This window comes from Procambarus clarkii, chromosome 20 (assembly GCF_040958095.1).
Source record: "Procambarus clarkii isolate CNS0578487 chromosome 20, FALCON_Pclarkii_2.0, whole genome shotgun sequence".
NCBI classification, from domain to species: domain Eukaryota; kingdom Metazoa; phylum Arthropoda; class Malacostraca; order Decapoda; family Cambaridae; genus Procambarus; species Procambarus clarkii.
Window position 1 is genome coordinate 23,237,440 of NC_091169.1, and position 12,040 is coordinate 23,249,479.

Here is a 12,040-nt window from a genome sequence, read left to right on the forward strand (position 1 = left end):
CCAACACCAAGATGATGAACCAGGAAATTAAGAGCTAATCTCTAGGCCAAAAAAAAAGGTACCAGTTCCATAAAATTCCGCGCTCTCGGGTTCAAAGTATTACCAGTATATCTAATTAAGCAAGATTCAATTATATTTCCATCAAAGAAAGACTTGGTTTACGGCAAAGCTTTGGCATTACTCTAATCGAAAGGATGGGCAAAAATTTTGCAAGTGAACAAAGCATTTATTTTTGTCTTTCGTGGCGTTTTCTCATTCGTTAAGTCACCTGCTATTGTACATCATGGTTTATTAAATTAAATATTTAATCAACACACACATACACACACAAAACTGGAAACTGAGTACCCACATGAGCCACAGGGACGTTAGAAGGAACTTTTTCAGTGTCAGAATAGTTAACAGATGGAATGCATTAGGCAGTGATGTGGTGGAGGCTGACTCCATACACAGTTTCAATTGTAGATATGATAGAGCCCAATAGGCTCAGGAATCTGTGCACCAGTTGATTGACAGTTGAGAGGCGGGACCAAAAAGCCAAAGCTCAACCCCCGCAAACACAAATAGGTGAGTACACACACACACTCACACACACACACACACACACACACACACACACACACACACACACACACACACACACACACACACACACACACACACACACCCCTCAGTGGTCAACCCGGGCCCCAGCTGCCTCCTCAATAATTGTTTTCCACTGTGTGTGGCAGAGTTGCGGGCCGGGCGTCCCGAGCGACACAAGCTCACATATATATTAACAAAATGATGCGAAAAAAAGCAATGAACAGCCAGATTGAATTTAAATTTGTGTATTAGTGCGAGTGTCGGGGGAGAAAATATTTGTTATATACTTTCTTTAATAAATATACTGTTAATATTTGTCTGATATCTTTGCAGTGTTCAGGGAAGATAATATCACCTAGAATATTCTACATAAGAATATTTCCTAACTCCTTCGATTTGTCTTGCTATTTCTATATTCACTTACCGATTTGTATATGTTGCTGTATACGTGTATGTTAATGTGTGTATGCAACAAAGTATGCAAGAAGGCACAAAACTGGGCACTTATTGCACTCGCACGTTTGCAAGACCACGTCTAATAATGTCTTAAGAGTCATCATAAAATTGAGTGACAATAATGTGTACCTGAGGACACGGGCCCTTCACGTGGATATCCGCAGGATAAGTGAATTAGGATAACTTTGGCAAAGCTTTGGGATAACTGTTAGCTAACTGAATTAACTGTTAGTTAACTGAATTAGGATAACTGTTTCAGCTACAGGAAAATCATCGGGGAAAAAAGTGATCAGCGTTTGCTGAGAGGGGAGGGAAAAATATGCATTGAAATAGATCGCCAGCAGAACCCATTTCCAGATCTATTTCCCGGAAATTGTTGTGAATTCCTGCAGCAACTGAATGAAATATTTGGTAGTGAGATAATGCCTATGCACTCCTCTCACTCTACTGTATCGCCTTTGTTTGCATTCTTCTATCACTTTCTTTCCATTTACCATCTGTCGCTTCCTTCTTCTTTCAATCTCTCATCTATCTCCCACTTTTCTTTCCTCCCATCAACTTCAATTGCAAATCTGTGCCAACTACTGTATCCTCTCCCCGTTTCAGTCTAATTCCTATCATTTTCTCTTCATTTCCATTCCCCCAGTTTACTCCTTTCCACCTTTCCCACCCCCCACCTCTTCCGTCCCCCCTCCCCTCCCCTCCCACCATCCCCCCCCTCCCCTCCCACCATCCCCCAACAGCGCCCCCAGCGTCCGTAAGACTCCCAGTGTCAGGCACTATAGATGTCATGCCATTCACCTGGGCTGTAGGAGACTGGAACCTCGGTCTCCATGCCTGGGAAGCCCAAGCTCTATCAAGCGAGCTGTTACTAGATGCAGGAGACACGCTCAGCCCCGGGCAGCGTAGCGCTCTAGCGGCGTCTTTGGCCCCGGACAAAGTGGACATAAACAAATCCACAAGGGCCGTGAAGAGGATTCGAACCTACGTCCGAGAGCATCCCAGACGCACATACAGCCACCGTCGTATAGGATTTCGATAATGGTGTATGAAATGACGCGGCAGGATTGCGGCTTTATTTTGTATTTTAGTATAATTTGGGGTTTTGATTAAAGGTAGAGAGATTAAAGCGTTTGTTTAAGATGAACAAGTAGTAGCGAGAGCAAAGTTATCTAACATGTTCAGTAAGGATCTGCGAGATTTGTCCTGTGTGCCTTTTATCCTCTTCGCTGAGGCTATGGGTCGTTACAATAATACCAGATGTGGTTCATATATATATATATATATATATATATATATATATGTAATGTGTGTGTAAATCACGAAAATAAACACGTGATTAAAAATGAGTGTCAGAACACGGAGGAAAATTGGAACAGGAATTTCCTTAAGTACTTTCGTATATTAATACGTCTTCAGAAAGAGTCACAACTGTCATATATATAATATATATAATATACTACTTAAACAATGCAATGACCCCTCAGGATTCGAACCCAGGCCGCCACGGGTCATCAACAGCGCTGACACTGACCACTGCACCAGCGATCGTCTTACAGCCTTTAGGTTCTCAGGGGAAGCTGAAGCTGTGTTTCACGTGAGTCTAATATGAGGCTGTGTCATTTTTCTTGAAACGCTTGTGCGCGTGCACGCACTTCAGGCACGCAAGCGCATACACACACGCGCGCACACTCACGCACACATTGTCTTACCTACACACAAGATACCCATCCCTGCATCCATCCATCTCTCTCTCTCTCTCTCTCTCTCTCTCTCTCTCTCTCTCTCTCTCTCTCTCTCTCTCTCTCTCTCTCTCTCTCTCTCTCTCTCTCTCTCTCTCTCTCTCTTTCTCATTTTTTAAATAATTTATTTATTAACAGATAATAATAAGTTATTTATTATTTATAAGGTATTTATTAATATATAGGTTATTTATTAACATATAATAAGCGTAATAAACTTATTTTGACTTAAGAACACAGAACAAAGCGTCAGAGAGACAGGCCGAGAGAGGCTATCAGAAACAGGTGGTGAGACATACTTACGCAGACAGTACCGTACAGTACCGCAGACAGTACCTATACTCTGTCTACAGACAGTAACCAGCTCCCCACAGCGGTGAACCGCCTAGACACACGGGGTCAAAAAGAGGAGGAAAAAAACTCCTGAGAACTGGATCATTTATCAAGCCAGCGCTCGTCATTACAATTTGAATATAGATCCACTTCCAGTGGTGGCATGCTGTTGATAACTGAGGCTGGGGGGGGGGGAGAGGTGAGGGAGAGGGGTGAGGGAGAGGGGAGAGAGTGAGGGGAAGGGGAAATATGGGGTCGGGGTAAATACTGGAGAAGTGAATTTGATATGGGAAGTGATTAGGGAAGAGAGAAGAGAGAGAGCACTAGAGAGGAGAGAGAGAGAGAGAGAGGAAAGTACAGTGAAGGTGAGGGGAAAAGAGAGAGGGGGACCGAGGCAGGAAATGGATGACCTGGTGAATAATCAGGATAAATATGGGCAATGTTGTCTATGGTGGGGGTGAGAGGGGGGGCAGCTGGCTCTTTGGTGGGGGCGGGGGACAATATCCGGCAGAGCCGTGAGGGGAGAGGAGCCGGCTTCGTGGTGGGGGAACCGTGGACGCGATATTTACAACACACAGATTGCTGGATAGGTATAGATGGGCAGGTGTTAGTGAGGGAGGGAGGATGGGCAGGTGTTAGCGAGGGAGGGAGGATGGGCAGGTGTTAGTGAGGGAGGGAGGATGGGCAGGTGTTAGCGAGGGAGGGAGGATGGGCAGGTGTTAGCGAGGGAGGGAGGATGGGCAGGTGTTAGCGAGGGAGGGAGGATAGGCAGGTGTTAGGGAGGGAGGGAAGATGGGCAGGTGTTAGGGAGGGAGGGAGGGGGTGAGGGAATTATGTAGAGGGAGGGAGGGTGGAGGGAAGCATGGAGAAAAAGATGGAGGGAGGGAGAGAATTATCAGGAAGGGAATTATTTCCAAACGTATGTTTAGAAATATAAAAGTTATATCTGAGAACATGTATATTACTAAGGCTTTTATAGCACTATTATGAATATATATATATATATATATATATATATATATATATATATATATATATATATATATATATATATATATATATATATATATATATATATATATATACCTGTTCTTAGGAAGACTGGCTTCTACTCATTTCATTATAAAAAAGTATGCTAATATATAATAACAATGAACTCTAAAACTACAATGAATGCTTATTCATTTGAAGTAGCTCCTGGACCCTGTGTGTGGGCACTCCTTGGGCCACACACAGGGGCCCAGGAGCTACAACCCGTGAACATTCCGGTGATTATACTCACCATCAAATTAGAATAGCAGGATAATTATACCATAGTTTCATGACAATAATAGTGAAGAACAACTTCCTGCACACTCAGAACCCGTGTTGTGAACCAATGTTCTGCTGACAATGGCTGTAATGTTATAAGCATTACTTAAACCGAAATAACGTTAAATAAGAATGTAAAAATATATGATCGAATTAGGCTTTTTCACTTGCAGTTCTGAAGGTAAACAGAACCAGGAGGGGTTCAGTGAAGCATTGGATGAGGGTATTTTTGTTGTGTGGGAGTGAGGATGATGTAGAGGAATGGGTGAAGGAAGACGTTTAGAAGTAGGAAATACAGAGTTAAGAAAGCAGGCGGACTGTCCGCCTTGCTGACACGATGTGTGGGTGTTGGCAGCTTAGCTAAGCTTGTTCTCTCTCTGTCAGGGAGCTGTGAGTGTGAGAGATACACTCTGGCTTACTATCCCCCGACACAATGAATTATATGTAGCCTGTATCAGCACATACACTCTGCACCCCTAGAGGTACTCTGTACCTGCACATGTACTCTTCACCCCCCCCCCCCCACATGTACTCTGCACCCCACCCTCAAAGAGCCGATGAGTATTGGGTAATATATGTGAAAGAAATTATTAAATAATAATGACTAAAACAATCAATTTATTATACAGTTCGAGCATCCTGGGAATTGTCAGTAATTCGACCTTGTGGAATACTGAGCACAACCTTGTGGGACTGAGCACAGGACGGCACGGAGACGTTGTGGGACTGAGCACAGGACGGCACGGAGACGTTGTGGGACTGAGCACAGGACGGCACGGAGACGTTGTGGGACTGAGCACAGGACGGCACGGAGACGTTGTGGGACTGAGCACAGGACGGCACGGAGACGTTGTGGGACTGAGCACAGGACGGCACGGAGACGTTGTGGGACTGAGCACAGGACGGCACGGAGACGTTGTGGGACTGAGCACAGGACGGCACGGAGACGTTGTGGGACTGAGCACAGGACGGCACGGAGACGTTGTGGGACTGAGCACAGGACGGCACGGAGACGTTGTGGGACTGAGCACAGGACGGCACGGAGACGTTGTGGGACTGAGCACAGTGCTCCAAATATAGGGAAATCATTTGGTGGTAAGGAGGGAATTGATTACCATCTCTGATTGGCTCTGAGCAGGCTGAGGGCAGCAATATTGTGAGAAAATCACGAAAATATAGTTGACTTGAGACAAAGTTAAATAATGACTAATAATAATTATTATTAGTAAAAATATTAATTAAGAATTATAATTCACCTATGGTATACATAGCTACCATCTATGGCGCCTTATTATAGAATTGTGGACGATTTTAAGGCTTAATAATTAAGATTGTAGTGAAGTCGTCAACGAAGATGACAGCTGTTGACAGATGAATACTCTCGTTACTGAAATAGTTTACTGAAAATAGTTAAAAAAAAAGTTATAATAAGTCTTCATTCTGTGTCAACTAATGTTTCTAGCCATAGTTTAAACCACTGTTTACAGTACATCCTGTTAAAGGTTAGCACTTAGGAGAAGTCTTGGTGGTTCTCAGTCAATTGTATTTAGCACTCATAAACTTGAGTGCTACCTTGAGCACTGAAGTTCCCCTTGTGTACCTTGAGCACTGAAGTTCCCCTTGTGTACCTTGAGCACTGAAGTTCCCCTTGTGTACCTTGAGCACTGAAGTTCCCCTTGTGTACCTTGAGCACTGAAGTTCCCCTTGTGTACCTTGAGCACTCAAGTTCCCCTTGTGTACCTTGAGCACTGAAGTTCCCCTTGTGTACCTTGAGCACTCAAGTTCCCCTTGAGTACCTTAAGGACTCAAGGACTATACTTGTGGAGAATAATATTCTGAACAATGTCATCCTGGACGTTAATAGTTAACATAAAGCATAAATGTTCACATTTTAGTAAGTTAAAATAACAGAATTTGTCATTAACGAGTAATATTGTAAGTCAGTTTAAGGCAAATATTTAACATTATCCAGTGTTGTGTCAGGAAGTTTGGGTTGTTGTGTTGTTAGTGTGTTATTGTATATATTGTAGTTGTGTAGCGGCCATTAACAGTTGTTGACTGACGGACGATTACTCCTTCACTGCCGAGTCTATTGTAAATATTGCTCTGTTGTACCTGTTGTTGTGTTGCAACATTTACAATAGAATGTTGTATTTGGTTTGTAAATTAGAAATTGAAAATCAAGCTGGGGATCATTATTGGTTCATTAGAGACTCGTTCGTATTTGGGGAAGTGAAGGAGTGGCTGTTGGCCATTGTTAATTGACACTTGAGACTCGCAAAATGTTAACCAATGGGGTGAGGGTTAGGGTGAATATCAACCAATCAGCGGCCGAGTGTGGTTGGCTGCTGGGTATAAATAGGACGCTGAGAGAAACTGCACTTCAGTGTGTTTTACCTCACTTTTGGTATACAGTTCCAGCTTCGTCTCTTGAAGGTGAGCTGTATGTGGGGGAACCACCCCTACTCCCCTTTGCCGCTGCCTCCCCCCTACTCCCCTTTGCCGCTGCCTCCCCCCTACTCCCCTTTGCCGCTGCCTCCCCCCTACTCCCCTTTGCCGCTGCCTCCCCCCTACTCCCCTTTGCCGCTGCCTCCCCCCTACTCCCCTTTGCCGCTGCCTCCCCCCTACTCCCCTTTGCCGCTGCCTCCCCCCTACTCCCCTTTGCCGCTGCCTCCCCCCTACTCCCCTTTGCCGCTGCCTCCCCCCTACTCCCCTTTGCCGCTGCCTCCCCCCTACTCCCCTTTGCCGCTGCCTCCCCCCCTACTCCCCTTTGCCGCTGCCTCCCCCCTACTCCCCTTTGCCGCTGCCTCCCCCCCTACTCCCCTTTGCCGCTGCCTCCCCCCCTACTCCCCTTTGCCGCTGCCTCCCCCCCTACTCCCCTTTGCCGCTGCCTCCCCCCCTACTCCCCTTTGCCGCTGCCTCCCCCCCTACTCCCCTTTGCCGCTGCCTCCCCCCCTACTCCCCTTTGCCGCTGCCTCCCCCCCTACTCCCCTTTGCCGCTGCCTCTCCCCTACTCCCCTTTGCCGCTGCCCCTCCCCTTTGCCGCTTCCCCTCCCCTTACTCCCTTTTGCCGCGTTTCCCCCCTCGTCCCCTTTGGCGCGTCCCCACCCCCCCAACTCCCCTTTGAGTCCCTGACCCCCTTCTCACCCTCCCCTTTCCATTTGCCGTCCACCCCCGACTTCCCCTTACCTGGTCCCCCCCCTTTCCTTTCTTTGGTTTTCCGTACTGGGAAGTAGTGAAGGGTATGGGCGGAAAATATGTAAAGTTTGCTTTGACGAATTTAAGGTTGGGTTAAGTGTCCATAATGGTGCGTGTGGCAGTATAGCAGAGCGAAAGTGACCTGTAACGCCCCTGTGGGCCACTTGTATCGTCAGGTTAGCCATTAACGTCTGCCCTTCAAACTTTAAAATGAACAAATGAATGTAGGCACATTTTGCTAAATGTACAATGGGGTTACTACTTTGAAGACGTAAATTACAAACTGAAAACAAAATTTAAAACTTTTTAGTAACGTAAAATCAGCAGGCTAGAGATTCAATTAAGAATTGATAATGAACGAAATGTTTTGGAAACGGGTATGGTAATGTTTAAGATGTCCATCCATCGTGTTTACCATGAACTCAAATTGTATAACGTCGTGTCATACATAATGTTATTCTTGCCTTGGAGTAGCATTTCGGTGGAATTATATAAAGTTCAGTATAGTGTAAATATCCGTAATAAAGGTAAAGAAATAATTCGTAACGATTGCACGTGAACGATAGTAAAGTACCAGTTGACAGTGGTGTAGTTGTGAGCGCCCCGGAGGGTAGACACGAGGCAGTCAGGAGGTTGACAAACGGTCGTAAAATTAAAATCTGGTGCTAGTCTCCGGACACGTGCCTTTGACTGCTCTAGCAGTTTAAATTTGGATACGTACAGTATAGCCAAGGAGGTTGACTTTATTTACTTCGGACAATATAAATGGCTGTTGTTAAATATAGACGGTTACAAAGCTTTTACTAGACTATAAAAAGTAAACAAAGTGACTTCCTAAGTCACTTAGTACGGTGTAGCATTTGTCTTGTATAGGTAAAGGGAGGGGGTGGGGGGGGGGATAAAATTCAGATAATTTAAAGTTAAAAAAAAAAAATTGTTCTTTAGAAGTTGTAGCTTAGACTTAGAGGGTTTTAAGAGAATCTCTTATGGTAGAAATTTACCGACTACTAATTAGTTGTAAAGGAATATCCAGTTAGTTTTTCGTGTAATTACCAAGGTGATAAAAATGTATATCTTGGCTTGCCTTGCTAACCATATATTTTCAGGACTGTGAAGTTTAAATGCACTTCTTAATCTGAAATATGTATTGTTCCAGAATGCTTGTGCTTAAAATGTTGGTCTCCGGCTTGCTGAATCCTTGTCCCTTGCGCCTTCAGCTTGAAGTCTCCAAAGGAATTTGTTGATTTACTGCGGGGAACACGGGCCACAGGGATAAGAGCCTCCTTGGACGTAGAATCACTGTTTACCAACGTACCTGTGGATTAAACAATCGGGATGATAGTGGAGTGCATCGTGATCCGCCCTGTACTCCTCTTGACATACCTGAAAACATTCTTAAGGAAACTACTACAAAGGCAGGACATGACCCCAGACGGCTGGCTGGTGGTGTTGGTATCCTGAGGAAACCGGCTGTCTGGGTCGCTTTCTTCCTAAACGTAGTCCTTCGGAGAAACTGTCTACAGTTAAGACACCGGTACGAAACTAAAGTCTGATATTTCGTCTAACGGTTGTCATAAATCGTCACCCTTCTCCTTTGAACCCCTTCTTGCACTAAAGGAATCTGGGCAAGATTTGGCCCAGACTTGTCTAAGCATTAAAGGCTACGTGCAAAGTCTGCACTACATCATCTGTAGTACGTGGTAAGTAAATGTTGTATTTAGATTTTGTTGAAAAAATCTCATAACAAAGTAGTCGCGTACATGAAGTAAGATAGATGCACGTTAGAATCGTAAACTTGGCTTTTATTTAGTTCCCTTTAAAGATTTAGTGAATAACTACATTTAAAACGTTTTACAGCTGAGAAGAGGGCCGTAAATAAGTCTCTCATTGTGCGTGACTACCAATACCTACAGGTTGGATAAAGGCAAATCTTGGTGGTAGTGTTACCAGAGGGTTGCAGGTACAGGGTAGTTGGTATTAAAGAAAGGGACTACAGTTATCGGCAGACGTAAGTTTACTTTATTAATGTTTAAAATGTTTAAATAAATAATTGAGATTTGCATTAAATGTCTACTTGATGCGGAGTGGACAAATAAAGAAAATAGGCAATAAAAAATCCAAATTTGTAACTTTATTAGATATGATGCAGTTCATATGGAGAATGGGCAAGGAGCGAGGCGCGAGGAGCTAGAGCTGGTCATCCGGGTACATTGTCCAACAGCAACTAGTCTCACTGCAGGGTCAGTATGGCTACTGTTACTTTAGATATAATACAGCTATAACCCCCATAACATATGGGGTGTTTTGTTGAATGTAGAAGTTCAGGTTACTCATAAGGGGCTTAAAGGGCTGTAAAGAGGTGTACCCAAGTTTAGTTTAGCTTTTCAAGAGAATTGATAATTGTTTTAAAAATAATATAAAAAAGTTTTTAAGTCCTCTCCTGTCCCCAGGCTCGGTAGACGACAGGTATGACGCCCTGGTACTGAAGAGCATGTATAACGACGGCATAAAGCGGCACAACAGTACGTCATCTGTGAGAGCAGCCTTTGATATATATTTATGCAGAATAGCTGCTCGTATGGCAAAAATTGAAGTTGTAAAATAAACGTGTAAAGGTCATAATGTTCTTAAATACCTTACGCAAGAGGTGGTGTAACGGTTGGTAGACCCGTGAGGGTAATGGCTGTATGTTGATGTTTATGAAACATGAATATTTAGTGTTAGACGAGAAATGCATAATGGCTTCTGACTTAGTGGTATAGGAACAATACAGGTAAAAGGGGATGGTTGTGTGTGAACAGCTATATGTATAGCAGAACCCCCGGCTTATATTATTCTAACTAGCTGGTATAATGTAATATATATGAAGCAATGTATTAAATAGCGTGAATATATTATACTATTAAAATGTATAATATACGAATACATGGAATAACTAATATTTAATTGTATACCATTATAATATAAATTAAGAGTATAATAAATATATAGTATATTAAATGGTACAAATATAAAATATATTGTATACTATTTTCATTAAATCTACTAATGCTAATAAAATATGATGTATTTAAATATAGTGGAAAAAAAATTATAATTATACAAATAATATTAATATGTAGTCATACATATAATGTACAAAAATATACTACTAGGGAATACCAATAAACACAATATAATGTATTAGAATGAAAAAAAATGAGTAGAAAAATATGTATTCAACCATATTATAATAACCACAAGATACCATTATACTATAACACAATCATAATTATATTATACTAAAAATGTTAAATATTAACATTTATAATTTAAATTATATTATACTTTATAATACTACAATAAAACGTATTAAAATTATATATTTAACACTATAATACATATTACAATATTATATATATTATACTAATACTTTTATAATTGAATATTATATTTCATTATATTCAATTATTTATAGTATAATTATTATAAATATATATATATATATACTATACTACTATAAAATTAAATGTAATATGTAATATAATATATACTATATTTTACATACAATTAATAAATCTTACACTATATTAAAATAGATATTATATATTATATATAATAGCATTAGTATAACATTATATTAATATAATATAATCTATTATATTATACTATATAATTATATAGTATAGCATATTTCATTAATATGCTATTATAATAATAATAAAATATAGTATATTGTATACTATAATAGTTATTATATACATACTATAATGTTTTATAGTATTATATACTATAATATTGTATAGAATATTATAGTATATAATATACTATTATAGTATATATGATAGTAATATATACTATATTATAGTATATAATTGAAGTATATTATAATACTATAATTGTATATACTATAATATTATCACTTATTATGATAATATACCATAATATAGTACATAATAAAATATTGTAGTACATAATATATTATATAATATACTACAGTATTATTATAGTATATTATACTATAATATTATAGTATATTAGTATAATTTATAGTATATATATTATACTATAAAATAGCATATACTATAATATATTATACTATTAATAATATATTATACTATTAATAATAGTATATTATATACTATAATAACATAACATTATAGTATATACTATATTATCATTAGTTGTATAATAATTATATTATAAGTGATAATACTATAGTATCTGGTATATACTATGGTATATGGTATACTGTAGTAGTATAATACACTATAGTACGTACTGTAGTAGTATAATACACTATAGTACGTACTGTAGTAGTATAATACACTATAGTACGTACTGTAGTAGTATAATACACTATAGTACGTACTGTAGTAGTATAATACACTATAGTACGTACTGTAGTAGTATAATACACTATAGTACGTACTGTA

At 40.4% G+C, this 12,040-nt stretch overlaps 1 long non-coding RNA gene across 1 annotated transcript in view; it reads left to right on the top strand.

The window, feature by feature from the left end:
* Nucleotides 1-10,686, top strand: part of LOC123755477 (uncharacterized) — a 14,977-nt gene extending 4,291 nt beyond the window's left edge. Inside the window, exons 3-6 of the long non-coding RNA XR_011229186.1 lie at nt 8,782-9,325; nt 9,483-9,633; nt 9,764-9,865; nt 10,076-10,686. This is a non-coding gene — a long non-coding RNA (uncharacterized lncRNA). The remainder of the gene's footprint in view (nt 1-8,781; nt 9,326-9,482; nt 9,634-9,763; nt 9,866-10,075) is intronic.
* Nucleotides 10,687-12,040: the final 1,354 nt, after the last annotated feature.